The sequence below is a fragment of the Condylura cristata genome, unplaced genomic scaffold (genome assembly GCF_000260355.1).
Source record: "Condylura cristata isolate star-nosed mole 26May11 unplaced genomic scaffold, ConCri1.0 scaffold00011, whole genome shotgun sequence".
Classification (NCBI taxonomy): Eukaryota; Metazoa; Chordata; class Mammalia; order Eulipotyphla; family Talpidae; genus Condylura; species Condylura cristata.
This window is the reverse complement of record NW_004567112.1, coordinates 33,224,397-33,241,770: the sequence shown is the minus strand read 5'-3', so window position 1 is coordinate 33,241,770 and position 17,374 is coordinate 33,224,397. Positions and strand designations below refer to the sequence as shown.

Sequence of the window (17,374 nt, the reverse complement as noted above, 5' to 3'; positions counted from 1 at the left end):
TGCCACCAAAGACCCGAGCAGGGAAGGCACTGGCTGACCCAGAGGCACAGAGCAAGCTGACATAGCGCCAGCATGAGGCAGCAAGCCTAGGGGCTTCCTTCTACCCAGATGCAGCAAAGGAGTCTGTAGCTCGAGAACAGCTGTTATCAACTGGCCGTGGCAGGCTGCCTGGGATTCTAGGCCCTGGGCAGACTTGGCAGGCAAGAGCATCCTGGTTGGGAAGGAAAGCAAGTGGGCAAGGCCTACCCTGGCGCCCTCCACACATTCTGACGGCACACGGGCCAGCTGGAGTGATGTGCCCACCACACAGCTGATTTCTGAAGCTCCTGCAGTTACCCACGATCAACAGCAACGTTCTCCAGGGCCCAGTGAGGTTGCCTCTCCTCTCGGCAAGGGCCCTACCTGCCTGCCTCTGCACACATCCATCTCCCACCCACAACTCTGGCCCCAATTCAAAAACTGTTTCTGGAGGATGTAGACAGAGGGTGTAAGTGAGGGGGGCAACATCAAGCAAAGTCTCAATGCTGGCAAGGATAGGCAATAGGTAACCTTCTCAGCAGGAGGCTTTGACTCCTCTTCCTGCCCTGCAACACCTCTGCAGGTAGCCATGCAGTCCCTCCCAGGCCTGGGAACTCACCGTCTCCCCTTGCTGACCAGTTCTCAGTGCCCAGTGCTCTTCCTTGTAGGCAACTGAAATCTGCCAACAGAAACTGGCAGCCAAAACTGCAAATCCAGCAGCTCCGATTTCCTGGCACTGCTCTCAGTGTGTGCCCCCTGGATTCTAACCACCAGCACTGAAATCCTGGGTCACCCACTGCAGCTCTGGGCAAGCGGCTCTCTATGCCTCAGTTCCCTCATCTGTAAAATGGGAGAATAACAGTCCTGCACCTTGAGGCTGCCGAGATGGCCCACCCACGAGATGCCATGCAAGGTCTCTGGAGCGTACAGCACACCGCTGGTGCTTACTGCTTGCAAGGCTGGTGCAGCTCCCCTCCCACACACACCTCCACAGCCCAGTGCAGCTCCCCTGCACTCTGCCCATCACCGTCACACTTGCTCTTAGCAAATGACCACACTGTGGCCTTCCTTAGGGGTGGCTGGCTTGCTGTGGACACATTTCAAATCCTACCTCCCCTTCTAAAACCTCTGCCCTCCTACCTCCCCTTCTGAAACCTCAGGCAGGCCATCCCAGCAGCCCACCAGTGCTGGCAGACAAGAAATGCTTCAGGAAACCAAGTCAGGAAGATTCTTCTAACCCATCCTGGGCTAGTCTCATGCCTCTAGCCCCACCACCCTACACACCAAAAGTATCCTCCACCAGACCTCCACCAAAGTTGTCTTAAAAACACACAAGCACCCAAGCCCAACAGCAAATAGAATTTGATCAACCCCATGCTCGTCCATGGCTCCCTTTGGCCTATTAGGATAAAATCAGTCTCACCCCAGCATTTAAGGAAGGAAACAAACATTGATTGAGCCTCTGATACCATGCCAAGATCTTGGCTGCATACTCCACATGTTACACCATTTAATTCCCGCTAAGACTGGTCTTACTAACATCTCACAGGGCAGGGAACAGAGACTCGGAAACATTAAGCACCTTGCCTGAAGTCACGCAGCTCAGAGGTATCTTTAGCAAGCAGGTCCACAGACTAGACCCCGCCTCCGAACCCAGTTCTCCTCTAAGCTGCCCCCTGGTCAGGTCACTATCCATTCACCATGGGATGCACAGTCACCCAGCATACCTGGCTTCTTCCTGCCTCACGACTCTTCCTCAGCTCTCCCTACCAGAAACACACCCATCCATCACCTGATGACTTTCGACTCAGCCCTCAAAGCCCAGATCTCAAGTTACCTCTTCCATGAGGCGACCTTCAGCAGATTCAGCCTTGCATAAGACAAAACCAGCCACCTCCTTGGGTGAGTTTCCTAGGCCCCTCAGCCCTACCACACTACAGCCAGCAGCCTGGCCAGCAGCTCCCAAACAGAAATTGTACCATATGTTTGTTCAAATAAGTGAATGAACGATCTCCCTTCTAGACTTACAGACCAGGAAACAGGACAGTCAGAGGCAGACTTGACCTTTGTAGAGACAACTGATAAACAGCCCATCTAGCACAGCCTCCTGAAGGTTATACCTGGCAAACAGTTCATCTTTGGCGGGGGACAGCTGGGCAGCCCCTTGGGACGCCTAACGCCAGTGTTAGGAAGTGGCACGTCCCAGAAGCAAAGCTGTGGTGAGGGGCTATGTGAGTGACATCGGGGCTCCGCACTGCTGGGGAGGGACCCCGGGCTTCTCCACAGCCCTCGGCAAGGCTGGGAGGCCACATGGGGCTCAGCCCCAGACTCCAGCACTCTCAACCTAGACACAGGAAGCCACAGCGGACACTCTCCAGGGGCTTAGCCAGAAACACACCAGTGCCTCGAAGGGGCCCAGGCCGAAAGAGCACTGCTCGACATTTTATCAGTCCAGGTCCCCTTGGGGAGAGGCGGAGAGGCGAGCGCTCTGTCCTAACCCACTTGTCCCTTCTCAGATCTGGCCCAGATCAGCGAGAAAGAGCCTTCTCATCACCTAACAACATGAGAGCACCCCTCACATACCTGTTCACGGAGATGGCTTTGGGGTCATCAAGCCCACAGACACGCAGCAGGCGAGGACAGTGGTAGGTAGGTCAGAGGTAGGTCATGCACTGTGCACTGTGTTCTTCTCTCTATCTGCTCCCTGGCGTGGACGTCAGCACACTCCCTCAGATGAGACACCACACGTGCACTCCTCCACTTCCCTCCCCTAGGAGGTCCCTGGGCGTTGGTGAAAACTGCAGTGACAGGCCCAGCCCAGGCTCTCTCTCGGGAGACCCAGCATGAGTCTTCACTTTGCAGAAGCTTCCCAGGTGATTCTGAAGACGCCTGTCCACAGATCACACCTGAAGAAACCTAGCAGTGACTCAGAATGAATGCCATCGGCCTGGAAATGCGCGTCAAGGACCTTAGAAACCCACATCCTTTGACTCAATAGCAATACTTCCAGGAATTTATTCTGAGGAAACAAAGACAAAGATCGACACGCACGAAGATCAAGGCCTGAGGATCTTCACTGCAACACGGTTTAAACTGAAAAGTGAACACTGCTGGGTGAAATAATCACCGCCATGAAGATTAAAAGCCAGTTAAGGGGCTTTCTTTTCAGAGCCAAAGCGAGGCGTAGCCCCGGGAGCAGTGCCAGAGTGTCTGCTCAGCTGTGCTCACTCTCCTAGGTAGGTGGCAGCTTACACACCACTGTGAAAACTGGGATGCAGCAGAAAGAGCACACTAACTCTGTCAATTCTACTCTATCCATTCGTTCTATCAGTATCATTCTATCAATCGCTTTGGATTCTGTTACCTAGCAATTTTCTAACGTCCTTTGGTAAAGATAAGAGGTGGGGAGCTCCTTGTAGACACTGAGAGGGTCATCGTCTCTGTAATCAGGTGCGATCTGTGTGTGCAATGCAAGAACTAAGTCATATAATCTTTACCTACAAGGGTCTGGTCAAACACCGCCTTGTTGTTGACCTTCCCACAGACACAGCACAGAGCTGGGATCTGGAATCATGGTGCTGGGTCTTCAGGGCTGCCCGCAGGACTTCTTCTCTGCACCAAGTGACGGCTTTTTCTATGCCCTAACAATGAAGATTGCCGCTTATTTTCTTCCACAACATGCACACTGATTGGGCAATATGCACCCATTAAAAATTACCCCTGTGGGCCCTCCCTGGTGGCGCAGCGGGTTAAAGCACTGCACAAAGAAGCTGAAACCAGTTCCTCATGAGTTCGATTCCCGCCTGCCCTGGAGGAGATCCACATGGCGTGGCAGACCTCTCCTGACCCGCCCGCTGCTCCCCTCAGCAGTGTACTTCGTCGATCTGCCTGTTCTGCTCCCCGCTCTGTCTCTGGTGAATCCTCTCACCCTCTGCATCTCTGGCCTGTACCCCAACTCTATATGCATAAATAAATAAATCTTTAAAAAAAAAAAAAATTACCCCTGAGCCCTCCCTGGTGGCGCAAGGGGTTAAAGCACCACATTATGAAGCTCTCCAAAGCCACTGCAGCATCATGAGTTCAGTCCCCGGCCAGGGAGTTAACCCACATGGCGTGCAGACCTCTCCTGACCCGCCCGCTGCTCCCTCAGCAGTGTGTTTCAGTAGATCTGCCTGTTCTGCTCCCAACCCTGTCTCTGGTGAACACTTTCACTCACCACACCTCCTGCCTGTATCCCAGTTCTATAAGCATAAATAAAAAATCTTTTTTTAAAAAATTACTCCTTTGTCACTAGTTCCCTCCCTTTTACTCTTTAAAAAGGTTTCAAGCTTGTTTACACTTCAGAGTATTTATCTGCCATTAGTATGAGGACAGGTAACTTATTTGGATGATTTCTCTATGCTAAAACATGGGTATATAATACTTCTTTTAAACCAAGTAATATTTGCATTAAAATTACCAACATCAGATCCAAAATTTGAAGCTTGATTCACTTGGGGCAGGATGGACTGCAGTCGACATTTACTTGGACCTTGAACACGCCAGCATGCCCTGCTGCCATGCCCAAGGTTCTGCTTGAATAACTCTAGCAGAAAGGAGCTCACTGCCTTCCTCAACCAGCACAGTAAGCACTCCCGTAACGTCACGGATAACTGTGACTTTAAGAAAAATGACCCATCACCAAACAGGCCCTCTGGAAAAGCAGGACTGTTTGTCCTCACCGGGCATTTTTCCTTATCACTCTTAAGGACGCATAACCACAGTGGGCAAACCAAACATTATTTGAGGATCCAGTGTACCTTCTGGCAATTAAAAAGTTACTCCTGGGCTCTTCTTGGTGGCACAACAGATTAGGATGCAGCACTGCAAGCTGGCTGCAGCCGCTTCAGTGTGAGTTCGATCCTCCACTCCACATGGCGCAGCAGACCTCTCCTGACCACCCACTGCTCCCCTCAGCAGTGTACTTCGATGATCTGCCTGTTCTGCTCCCCACTCTGTCTCTGGTGAAGCTCTCACTGCCCCTGCACCTCTGGCTTGTACCCCAATTCTATAGGCATAAATAAATAAATCTTAAAAAAAAAAAAGTTACTCCTTATCTACAGCAGAAGTCTACCTTCCTGAAGCTAAAATCTCCACAGTTTGCAGCAGTACATGGCATCATAAGCTTCAACAGAGCTGCTTTGTTTTTTAAGCTGACTGACTTGAAGGATGACCACCAAACTCTTCCTCAACAGTCAAGAGGAGAATGTGGGTTTTTGCAAGCCTCGCTGACACACGCCCAACTCAAGCCTTGTTCACCTCCCACTGCCACACACAATCACCCCCGTCCCTCGTGTCTCATGAACTGCAGGTGCCCTGCTCCACTGGTGACTCCCACTGCCTGTAGTGAGGTGGGTAACTCTACTGAGGTCCTTTGGGGTCAACGATCTGCCTGAGGTCACCAGTTAGGACACAGCAATGTCACACTTCCAGGGGCTGCGCGATCAGGCACAGCCTCGCCAATGAGACCCCCTTCCCTCAAGGACAGGGGAGTGACCCTTCTTTCTCCCCACTCTCCTATTTTCCTTAAATTCCACTTCGCATCCCATTCACCACCCCCAACCTAGTGTAACCATCCCCATCGTGTTTGTTTCCTGGCATTTTTGCAAAACAGGCATTTTTTATTCAATTCATTTATGCAGCAGCACATTGCCACCTCGCTCTACTCTGCCTCCACTGAGCACTGTGCTGTATGATCTGCCCCAGGCCGTGTGTGTTTCTGTATGTCACCAGTTACTGGAACAGCTGCCAGCACATCCCCATCGCTGCACACCCTGGCTCTCTGAGGACAGCACCCCATTACAGCATAGACCCCGGGGGATTCACACGCAGGAAAGGAGCGCAGGGTCAGGGCTTTCCGCAGCCAGCCACTGGCCCGGTCAGAGGCTCCTGGATGGATGACTGCACCAGCCGCAGTGACTCCTGCATGCCACACCCTGCAGCCCACTGACAACATCACCCTTTCTAGTTTCTGCCAGCCTAAGAAGTAGAAAGAGATAGAGTTCACGGTGGATTCTTACCAAACTTGTCAGAACCACACCTGCTAGGAGAAAAGCAAGGAAGGCATCTGCCACCGTTAAGCGTCAGTGGCGTTAAATGGAAGCGATTGCTCATCAACAAAAACCCCGTCAGGAGACCCAAATGCCTTGAGTTGACAGACAGCTGAAGCACAAACACCACTGTACAAGGAGCCTCCTCCCAAGGAAACAGACGGGGGAAGGTGGCTGGGGGAGGGACAGCAAGAACAGTGCTCCAACACCGACTTTTCATTCCCGATGCCAGCTGCTCTCAGCTCCCGTCGCATGTGACTCCCGTGTGACCCGACAGCACCTGAAGCGGTCTACACCTGTTCAATGAGTCCCAGCAAGGTCGAGTTGCTGTAAAGGTTGCTCATGCTTATTCTCTACCCCTGTTTGCTTCCTCACGGATCAGAAACCAAGGGATCAGCAGTACCAGTCTGTGGGGGAACAGCCAACCAGCCTGCCCTGGGAAGTCACAGTTTAAAGGGGCACTTGACTGGTAATAATACAAACAACAGTTACGCTTACTCACCAAGTGCTTATGGTGTGCCAGGCCCTGCTCTGAGCACTTTATAAACAGTAACTCCTTTAATCCTTATAATGCCGGTCCTATTATAATCCCCATTTCACAGGTGAGGAGTGTGAGGCCCTAGGGTCACGGTAAATTGCAGACTGAGAATTCGAACCCCAAAGGCTCTTGCCCACACTATGAAGCTGACTGGCCAAGTGACCTAGCCTCCCTGACCTGTTCCTTCACTTGAAAGTTGAGTAAGGAAACCTCCCCCCAAGGTTGCTACTGAGATGGAAAAAGAGCAAAGATCGTGAGCACTACAAACGCCTTCCATCTGCCCAGCACACAGCCATGGGGCGCACGGCCGCCTCCCCGCCCTGGCTACCTATTTTCACACCAGCTCTGGGAATGGTACAGTGTCCCGGACCCCATGAGATGAGAGCGTGGAGACACTGTGCGAGGTGGCCACGAGGACACTACTTAGTAGAGATCAGTGGTCACTAACCCCCTCTCAAGCTATCTCACTCCTCAACCATCCCTTTCTCCTTCCCAAAGAGATCAGCAGATGGGAAGCAGTAACACAGAATTCGGACTGATTTCCAAATACCCCAATTAAAATGGCTCTCCAATCCATCCGAACACTCAGAGCAAGCCAATCAGGCAACTCTGGCCACAGCATTCTCCCTCCTCTGGCCACACTGCCCTCCCGCAGACGGCCCTCCTACCCATGCCAACTCTGCCCATTCCTCTCTCCAGTCCCAGGCATGAGAAATGTAACAGAGAACTGACTGGAAGCAGCATCCAGGCCCACCCTGTGCCTTCCTGAGGCTTATGAGCCCAGCCTAATATTCCCAGTGCTCAGTGCGCATACCACCAAGTAAAGCTGGGGGGAGAGAGAGGGGGCTCCAGTGGAGATTCACTATCCACAGCACTGATTTCCCCCAAATGTCCCTTATAACCTGCCTTGCTCTGCACTTGCTTCACTGGGCCAGCCCACCCAGCAGCCCCTCTCCAGCTCGCCATCCTCCCTGAAATCGGCCTCCACCCAGCTCACTGTAGACCCTACTTAGACGCTTCACAGCCAAAGACCTTCATGTCCTGCACAATCTGCCAGAGACACCTGCTCCTTTAGGTTTGGGCTTCCCAATGAGACAACTCCGAAGGGGCGGGACTACCATCTGTCACCTTTCTGAGAATCTTAGGGACTTTTGCAATCAAAAAACTTGTGGGGCTCTCCCTTGTGGCGCAATGGGTTAAAGCACCTTATTATGAAGCTCTCTGAAGCCACTGCAGCACGAGTTCGATCCCCGGCCAGGAAGATGACCCACATGGCGTGGCAGACCTCTCCTGACCCACCCACTGCTTCCCACCCTCAGCAGTGTACTTTGTCAGTTTGCCTGTTCTGCTCCCCACTCTGTCTCTGGCGAATTCTCTCACCCACCACACTTCTGGCCTGTACCCCAGGTCTGTAACCATAAACAAACAAATCTTTAAAAAAATCTTTAAAAAAAAAAACTTGTTATTTTCACACCAGTGAGAATGACACATCTTAAAACTAGAAACATCAACTGCTGGCAAGGATGTGGACTAGTACAACCACTGTGGAAAACCGGAAGTTTCTCAAATTGCTAAACATGGAGCTTCCATCTGACCCAGCAATCCCACTCCTAGGTATCTACCCAAAAGACACAAAAACAATGATTCAAAAAGCACCACCATGTTTATTGCTGCTTTATTTACAACTGGAAAGACATGGAAGCAGCCCAAATGCCCAAAAGTAGATGACTGGATTAAAAAGATGTGGTATATATATACAATGGAATATTACTCAGCAACCAAAAAAAATAAACTCATGCCTTTTGCAGCAACATGGATGGAGCTGGAAGGGATCATGCTTAGTGAGATAAGCCAAAAAGAGAAAGAAAAATACCGGATGGTTTCTCTCATAGCAGGAGTATAAAGGACTGGGGGCCGGGGGGGAGGGGAGGACAGATAATAATAATAAAGAACAACTATATACCAGAGACATTTTACAGGGATGGCGTGCAGAATGGGATCAAAAATGGGGAGGGGGTGGAGTGCACAGGATTATGGTGATGGCACAGGGATGATTTGGTGATGGGAAGCCCATGGGGATTACAACTGAGATGGGAAAAGGCACAAAATGATGTAACAATAAACTATTACAATAAAAAAAAAAAAACTTGTTACTTACCACATACTACAATATGGAAAGAAGGAAGAGTAGGCCATCACTGAGAAGGACTACTTTCTGGCACTTTTTAAAAGCTCCAGAAAAAGCAGAGCAATGATAAAGGAAAACTTTTGATGGGTGGTATCAGGATTAAGGTGGACCTAAAGGAGTGCTCAGTGAGGGCCTGTGGTGTGGGCATGCTGTTGTTTCCACCTCTGCAAGCTCAGCACAGCTTGCAGAACAACAACTGTGGACATGCCGGACGGACAGGTGGGTGGACAGAGGAAGGACGTGTAAAATCTGGGTCCAGACCTGCCTGGCTCCAGTCCAAAGGTTGTGTTATGTCATGCAAGAAGACACTGTGCCCACTCCCCCAAGTTTCCAGAAAAAGCCTCAATATGCAGGAGGTCAGGGGCAGAAAAATTAGCTTATATGAAATTTCACAACTTCCCATGGAAAAGAAAAGCCACTGGACATTGTTTATTTCCTTTCTTAGGCTCATAAATTGGATGAGAAAATACTGCAGGATTGACAAACGTGGTCTGCCATTTTCGATCAGAAATGAGTTAGGAGAACATACAACCCCCTCAAACTCTAGGCTGTCTGAGCTGCAGCTATTTTTTTTCTAAGGGAAGGACTGCAGAGCGGCACATTTTGTTTTTGTTTGCACTCTTGCTTTTCCCTGGATCACATTCTTACTGAGGTTGGCTGTGGGGGGGGCGGGGGAGCCAACTCAGTGTCCCCAGGGTCTTTACCCTATTATTTTTATTAAAGACCTTTTCCTCTGGGAGAAGAGACTCAGTAGTGTCGATTTCCTGCTTGAACTCTGTCCTGTGACTAAGCAAGAAGCCACAGTAGTCAGAACTGGAAGTTTTTGCTGTGTCACAAAAAGAATGAGACACAGAGGTATTGCCTGCCAATATCAGACCCACTCCCTGGCCTGAAACTGAACTTAGACATTATGCCCTATGTCTGTCTCCAAAGGGCCCCTCCTGTGTGACAGATGCACTGAACATGTCTGCTGAATGAGTGCTGTGACCACAAGAGGGTGGAGGGCATCAGAGGCTCGGGACACACAACAGGAACCTTCACTGGGTGGCCCAGAGTGCAGAAGGAAGGTGGTCTTTGCAAAGAAACTAACAGGGACTGCAAGGCTGGCCCTGCTTTCCAGCAGCAGGCAGTCCAAGCAAGCTGCTGAACTTCTCTTGCCCCAGTTTGCCCATCTGTAAAGGAAAATACCAACTGCAAGGGGAAATAAGACATTTTTCCAAGGATCAGCAACGACTCATGAGCTGTGATGCCCTGTTTCTTGTGCACCTTCCCTGGAAAGGTCAATGCCCACAAAGTGAGGCCCAGATCAGGAAAAACCAGCCAAGGTTCCCCGCCCAGGCTGGGGCTGGCAGAGATGCCTTGACAGGAATCCTAGCCGGGAAGAAATCTGGGTCCTGTGTCCAGCTCTGCCAGGGTCATCCTATGACCCTGGCTGAGTCCTCAGGGTGTCTGGGCTGCTGTTTCTCACTTGTAAAATAAGAAGTTTGGGCCAACTTAGTCTCCAGAATCTCTTCCATCCTGATCCCCAACAATCCTAAGCTGTCGACGAAATATAAACAGGAAACCAATGTTCTGGACAGATAAAAAATAGAGGTTACAAAAAAAAAATTGAGGTTATCTTGAATGAGAGAAAATAGAGGCTACCATGAATACTGAAAAGGTCATCATATTTTTTTTAAAGTATCACTTCCTACATTAAAAATATAGAAATAAAGTGAAGTTTCTTCTCATTTGTTTTTTTATCACAGCATCTGCCATCTACTAAGGAGAGTTCCCCCAACTCTTTGGACAGCAGATTTGCAATGGTCAAAATGATGTACAAGGAAATACATCTGGTCCCAGGACCGCCTCAAGTTCCTTTTAAGGAACTTGTCTTACACCATTCAGAGAAGTAACCTGAAGCTGATTCAGAAAGAGGCCTGTAAGCTGCCTAAGTGAGACATGTCACATCTGGAAAACTATAGGGGGCAGAGAAATAACCTGGGCTAGAGCCAGGCACCAATCAGCAGAAGTGAGCCTCAGGCGTTACCACTAAGACCATTGCTTCCCACACCAGGGGCTCTAAGACCCCACACGCCCATGATAAGGGCTTATTTACACATCAGTGGTGAAGAGTTCTCTTGTGCAAATAGGAAGAGGGCCGGCTACCAAAAGTTTTTAAAGAATAATGTTTCAAAAAAGGTAAGCACTTCTCAATGCAATGGACATCTAGATGCAGTTTCACTCTGTTCTTCCTGACCTCACTGTCTTGGGCACCAGGGAGCAGCTTTTTTATTTGCCACACTGTGATCACTTGTCATTTTTAAGAGCCTGGCTCATCCTGAACGGAAACCTACAAAGGTAAACAGAGGAAGCAGATAAAGATAGGAGTATCTCATGGAAACATAGCTAGCACCAATGTAGATTCTGGGTTCAGCTGTGACTCGCCAAGTCACTCACAGCTCAGCTCAGGGAAAGGAAGGTGAAGCTTTCAGGCACCTCTGCCCCCCACCCTTCAGCCTTGAAGCATCTCAAAACAAAAGCACCCAAGCCTGTGGTTCTCAAATTGTGTTCTGTGGAACCCTGTGAAATGCCTCAGACAGCTCACAAGGGAAGGGGCAAGCTCCACACCTCTCCTCCCAAATCACCACACTGTCCCTTTGCCTGTTTCAAAAGTCTAGCCCTTAAGTCAGAGCCTGGTAAATAAAAAGGGTGCCATAGCTTAAAACATTTTTAAATTAAATAAATCATAGAGGAAATTTATACTTTGCAAGTTATTTCATTTAAATGTCTGCAATTGCTCTGTGAAGAAATGGATGCTGAAGAAGTTTACAGTCACACTCCTGAATCCACTGTCTGAGCAACCACCCTGTGCTTTCCCAATGTCTCTGTGGACTACCTAGCAAGAGGTGATGTTGACTGGATCTACCAGAACAGAACAGCCATCCATGGCTAGATGGCACTGATTGCTGAGAAGGTCTTACTTATTTTTTTTTTAAGATTTATTTATTGATGCATACAGAACTGGGGTACAGGCCAGAGGTGCAGGGCCAGTGAGAAGATTCACCAGAAACAGAGTGGAGAGTAGAACAGGCAGATCGACAAAGTACACTGCTGAGGGGAGCAGCGGGCGGGTCAGGGGAGGTCTGCGGGGCCATGTGGGTCAGGCTCCGGGGCAGGCAGGGATCGAACTCATGCTGAAGTGGCTTTAGCGTCTTAGTGCTGTGCTTTAACCCGCTGCACCACCAGGGAGGGCCCAAGAAGGTCTTATTTTTAAATAAAAGTTATGGGGAGGGGAGTTGCTGTGAATTATCTGAGACTCAGAATTCCGAATTACCTAACACAATATGAAAACCTGATTAAAATCCTGATCTGAAACCATCCATTTCCAAATAAACCCTGCATTTCTAAGGCAAGGAAAACTGAATTATCAACTAAGTACCAAAGGTTAATATGGTGCCTCCCTGGTGATACAAGAATTAAAGACTTAGTGCTACCCATGGGCACCACAGCACCATGACTTCCATCCATCCAGACCTGGGAGCTGACCCATATGGCACAGCAGACCTCTCCTATCTCATCCCTGAGCAAGTGTATTTTAGTACATGTCCTATTGGGTTCCCCACTCTGTCTCTGGTAAGTCCTCTCACCCCACCCCCAACCCCATACCGCTGGCTTATTACACCCCAATTCTTAAATGCACAAATAAAATAAAAAATAAATCTTTTTAAAAAGGTATTAATATTGTTGATTGCAAAATGATCTTCTATAATTATCTTTTAGGGACATATCCTTAAGCATTTGTGGGAGAAGTGATATGTTATCTGGAATTTGCTTTAAAATACTACAGAAAACGAAGTTGCTGCAGAACTTGTCTCCATCTCTGCCTATATTTGAAAACATTATAAAAGTTTAAAAGAAAGTGAAGTAAAAGAGCTCAATTCTACCTCTTGTATCTTTCACCAGTCAGTGCACGGTTATTTCTCTGGGATCAAAGAGAAACAAACAAAACAAACTTCTCAAGATCTTTCTGGAGACTCCTGACTACAGAAGAAATGCCCTCCTTAAAACATGGGCTCAGGCCCTCCCTGGTGGCGCAGCGGGTTAAAGCACAGCACTAAGAAGCTTAAACCACTTCCGCATGAGTTCGATTCCTGCCTGCCCCGGAGGTGATCCACATGGCATGGCAGACCTCTCCTGACCCGCCCGCTGCTCCCCTCAGCAGTGTACTTCGTCCATCTGCCTGTTCTGCTCCCTGCTCTGTCTCTGGTGAATCCTCTCACCCTCCGCATCTCTGCATCTCTGGCCTGTACCCCAGTTTTGTATGAATAAATAAATCTTTAAAAAAAAAAAAAAAACACATGGGCTCCAGGGCCCTTCCTGGATCCACAAGGTGCAGCAGACCTCTCCTAACCTGCCCGCTGCTCCCCTCAGCAGTGTTCTTCGCTGATCTGCCTGTTCTGCTCCCTACTCTGTCTCTGGTGAAGCCTCTCAATCCCTGTATCTCTAGCCTGTATCCTTACGCAGAAATAAATAAATCTTTAAAAAAAAAAAAAAAAGTGGGCTCCAGGCTCAAAGCACTGTGAAAGTGTGTCCTGGGCAGCCCCGGAAGAGTGGGCAGCTCATCCACACACACACTAGACTTTTCCTTGGCATCTCTCTCCCCCCAGCTTAGCCTGTGCCCCAAGACACCTCATTTCGCGCACAGGCAAGGACTGACTCGCTACTCAAGGGCAGGCAACCCCAACTGCACCTATGATGCCTCGGCCTTACATAAATGATTTCAATACTCAACAAAGCTCTAGGAAGAGATTATCCTTACAAATGAGGAAAAATAAAACTCAGAAAGCTTAAGCGACTTGCTGAAGTCATACAGCTTAAGATGGAAGAGTTAAGATATAAAATCCAATTTCTGGGAGTTCCCCTGACTGTTCATGACACTCAAGTTGTCTCTGATCTGTGGCTTCACTCCTGGCTGCAAAGCAACCCATGTGTGGGTCACCTGGCCACTCACCCATGTCACCCATCTTCCCAGATGTAACTTAACACTCTCAAGGCAGAGAGTGTTATCCTCCTCCTGTGCCCCAGCCCAGAATCTCCTCATCCTCAGGAAGCCCACCAGTTAACTAGCCGCAAACCAGAAGTAGGCCAATCACCCCAACAAGTCTCCAAACACCCTTCTGAGGTGCCCCAGAAACCCTTTTCATGGATGAGAGTTTGGTCATGCTCAATCATGACAAAAAGAGGTTCAAGTTCAACCCTGTCAAGAATAGTTTCTAAAAACAGACACACAGATGGGGAAACTGGCCCAGAAAAGTCACACACCTTACCCAAGCTCACACAACCAAAACTCTTCTGGTCCCAGAACCTACTACACATCTGAATCACCTACCCATCAAAATTACCTACCCATCGAAATTACCAACACATTTTACAAATCTACTGACCTCAGAACTAATTAATTGCACATGCCTATTTCAGCGGGTGTCAGAATGTAAAAGAACGGTTACATTCAAGTTTTGGGGTCCTGAGTGAGAGAGCTGGAGGAAAACTCAAAAAACAGTGGCATACGCTGACGTTCTAGTTTAGTGCACTTATGCTTCCCGAAAGTACACTTCTCAGAACACTGATGTCGCAAGATACTCAATGAAAAGGGATTTTGTGGTCAACTCAGTTTGGGAAATGCTGTATAGTAAACCCACTCTAGTGAAGTCCCAAAGCAAAATGACTTCTAAGAGCCCTCAAGAGTCTCCCAGTAATCTCCCAATAAAGGGGCCTGTGTGACCACTCATACCAGCCCTGCTCCAACGCACCTGACCACAGAGCCTTCCCACAAGTTCCACCACCAACACCCACCTAGCCGGTGCAGAAAAGGGGTCTCCTTGGAAAACACCAACCTAGAAACTTTGAAAGAAAACCCAGATAGCCTATTACCCTGGAGTCAAGACTGAAAAACCAAGGCTGCATGGGAGATGGGGGAAGCGTCTACAAACTAGAAATAACTAACATACTTCCAGGCCTTTGGGGATGAAGCTATTAGTACAGAAAACACACAGGAAATGTGTGAACCTCCTACCCTGCCAGATACGAAAGCTGCCGGGACTGTAAAAAGAGACTGGCCTCAAAAGAGGCACACATGATTCCTGAAACCAAAATCCCTCTTTAAAATCCAACAGCACTCTCCTGAGGCTTTCCAAAACAGGTTTGCGAAAAAGTGCACCAATTTTAAATGAAAAAAAAAAAAGAAAGAGAGAGAAGAAAATGTTAGAACGAATGCTCCAGTCAGGCTACTCACTCCCAAGTCAAGGTACACTAGACAGCATGGATTTCCTCAGTGAGCACTAAAAGCCAACAGCACGGTAGGTGGCCCCCTCCCCCAAAAAACTTAAACATAAAATCACCAGTAATTCAACTCCTGGATATATACCCAAAAGAACTGAAAGCATGTGCCCTCCCTGGTGGTGCAATAGGTTAGAGCACAGCACTATGAAGCAATCCGCTGCCAATTTAGCACAAGTTTGATGCCCAGCCAGGGAGCAGACCCACATGGCGCAGCAGACATCCCTGACACATCCCTGCTCCCCTCAGCAGTGTATTTCACTTGATCTGTCAGTTCTGCTCCCCAGTCTATCTCTGGTGAATCCTCGCACCTCTGGCCTGTACCCCAGTTCTTGTATGCATAAATAAATAAATCTTTAAAAAAAAAAAAAAAGAACTACTGAAAGTAGGGTGTCCAAGTGCACACTCATGGTCAGAGAGGCATTATTCATAACAGCTGAAAGTGGAAGCTAATCATGAATCTACTGGCAAATGAATGGACCCAAAGGTATGGTCTATGCAGGCAAGGGTTATCCTTCAGGCTTCAAGAGGAAGGTAATCCTGTCACATGCTAAAACACCGATAAACCCTGAGGACATTATGGCAAGTAAAATATGACAGTCACAAGACAAACACCATAGGATTCCACTTATATGAGGATCTGAAGTAGTGGGGATCACAGAAGCACAGAGTAGAATGGCAGAATGGTGGTTACAAAAGGTGACAGGAGTTGTTTAATGGGTGCAGAGTATCAGTTCTGTAAGATAGAAAACTTTGCAGAAGTCTCTTAAGCCCCAAAGTGAATATACTTAATGCCAGGGAACCACACCACATACTCATGGTTGAGGTGACACATTCTGTTACATATTCTTTACCACAATTGAAATGTTTTAACCAAATACAAATTTTAAAGAAGGAAATGCTGACACATACTGTAAGAGAGAAGAGCCTAGAACACATTATACTAAGTGGCAAAATAACAAACACTGTGATTCCGCTTATATGTCATACCTAGAGCAGTCAAGAGTCCCAGGGACAGTAAGCAGAGTGATGACTTCCAGGGCTGAGGAGGGGAGAGTGAAGTTACTGTTAAATGGTTAGAGAGTTTCAGTTTTGCAGGATGAAAAAAATCCTGGAGGTGGATGGCAGTGATGTTTGTACAACAATATGAAGATACTTAACAATGAACTTTAAAGTAGTAGATTTCCCGTAATGCATGACTTTGTCACCATTTGAAAAAACAGAATGATTCAAGTGATAAATATTATGTTATGCATATTTTACCACAATAAAAATAAACTCAAAGCAAACAAGTCACAACCCTTAGTGTGAAATGAGCATCAAGGTCTATAGTAACCCCAGCAATTATTCACCAGGGTGTTAGAGTTGAATGGTGAACAAGAGATACTCCAAACATCTTTAGTTTTAAATGTTTCTGTAGCACTTACATGGAACTCATCTCAGAAAGATCAATAGAACCATACAACTTAGAGACATGCAATCTGCCCCAAGTGAAAGTGAAAAAGGATACAGTATCCCTGCTGACTCTCACTTAAGTCTTCTCTACTGAATACACACCACAGACTGTCCTGCTTTGTCTGTGGTTTCCGTCTTCCCAAGGTTATTGGAAATTACTGAAGAACCCTCAGGTGTGGTAGGAATGAAGCAGAACAAAAACTAAGACAAAATAAATCGCCTGCACTGCTTACTTTTTCAGGAAATTACAAAGCCAGATGAGGGGCCTCCCAGGTGGTACAGAGGTTAAAATCTCAGTGCTATCAAACTGCAGGAAACCCCTGCAGCACAAATTCAATCCAAGCCAGGAAGGTGACCCACATGGCGCAGCAGACCTCTCCTGTCATGGGTTCCCCTCGGCAGTGTATTTCCGTACATCTGCCTGCTCTGCTCCCCGCTCTGTCTCTAGTGAAGCCTCTCACCCCCACACTTCTGGCCTAAAGCCCAGTTCTTAAATACATAAATAAGTAAATCTTAGAAAAAAAGCCAGAGTATCAAAAAGTTACTCAATGCTAACATAAATCAGAAAACAGTAACCATGGTGCAGAGCTGAAAGATGTCTCAAAAACCTAACACAGGCCCTCCCCAGTGGCACAACAGGTTAGGACGCAGCACTGCAAGCTGGCCGCAGCCACTTCAATGCGAGTTCAACCCCCAGTCCCGGAGGTGACCCACATGGCACTGCAGACCTCTCCTGTCTCATCCGCTGTTCCCCTCAGCAGTGTACTC

The 17,374-nt window shown here is 48.2% G+C and overlaps 1 protein-coding gene across 2 annotated transcripts in view; it reads right to left on the bottom strand.

Annotated features, from left to right (window-relative positions):
* The window catches only part of DLG5 (discs, large homolog 5 (Drosophila)), a 102,924-nt gene that overhangs the window by 79,522 nt on the left and 6,028 nt on the right, over positions 1 to 17,374 (bottom strand). The window lies entirely within an intron of this gene.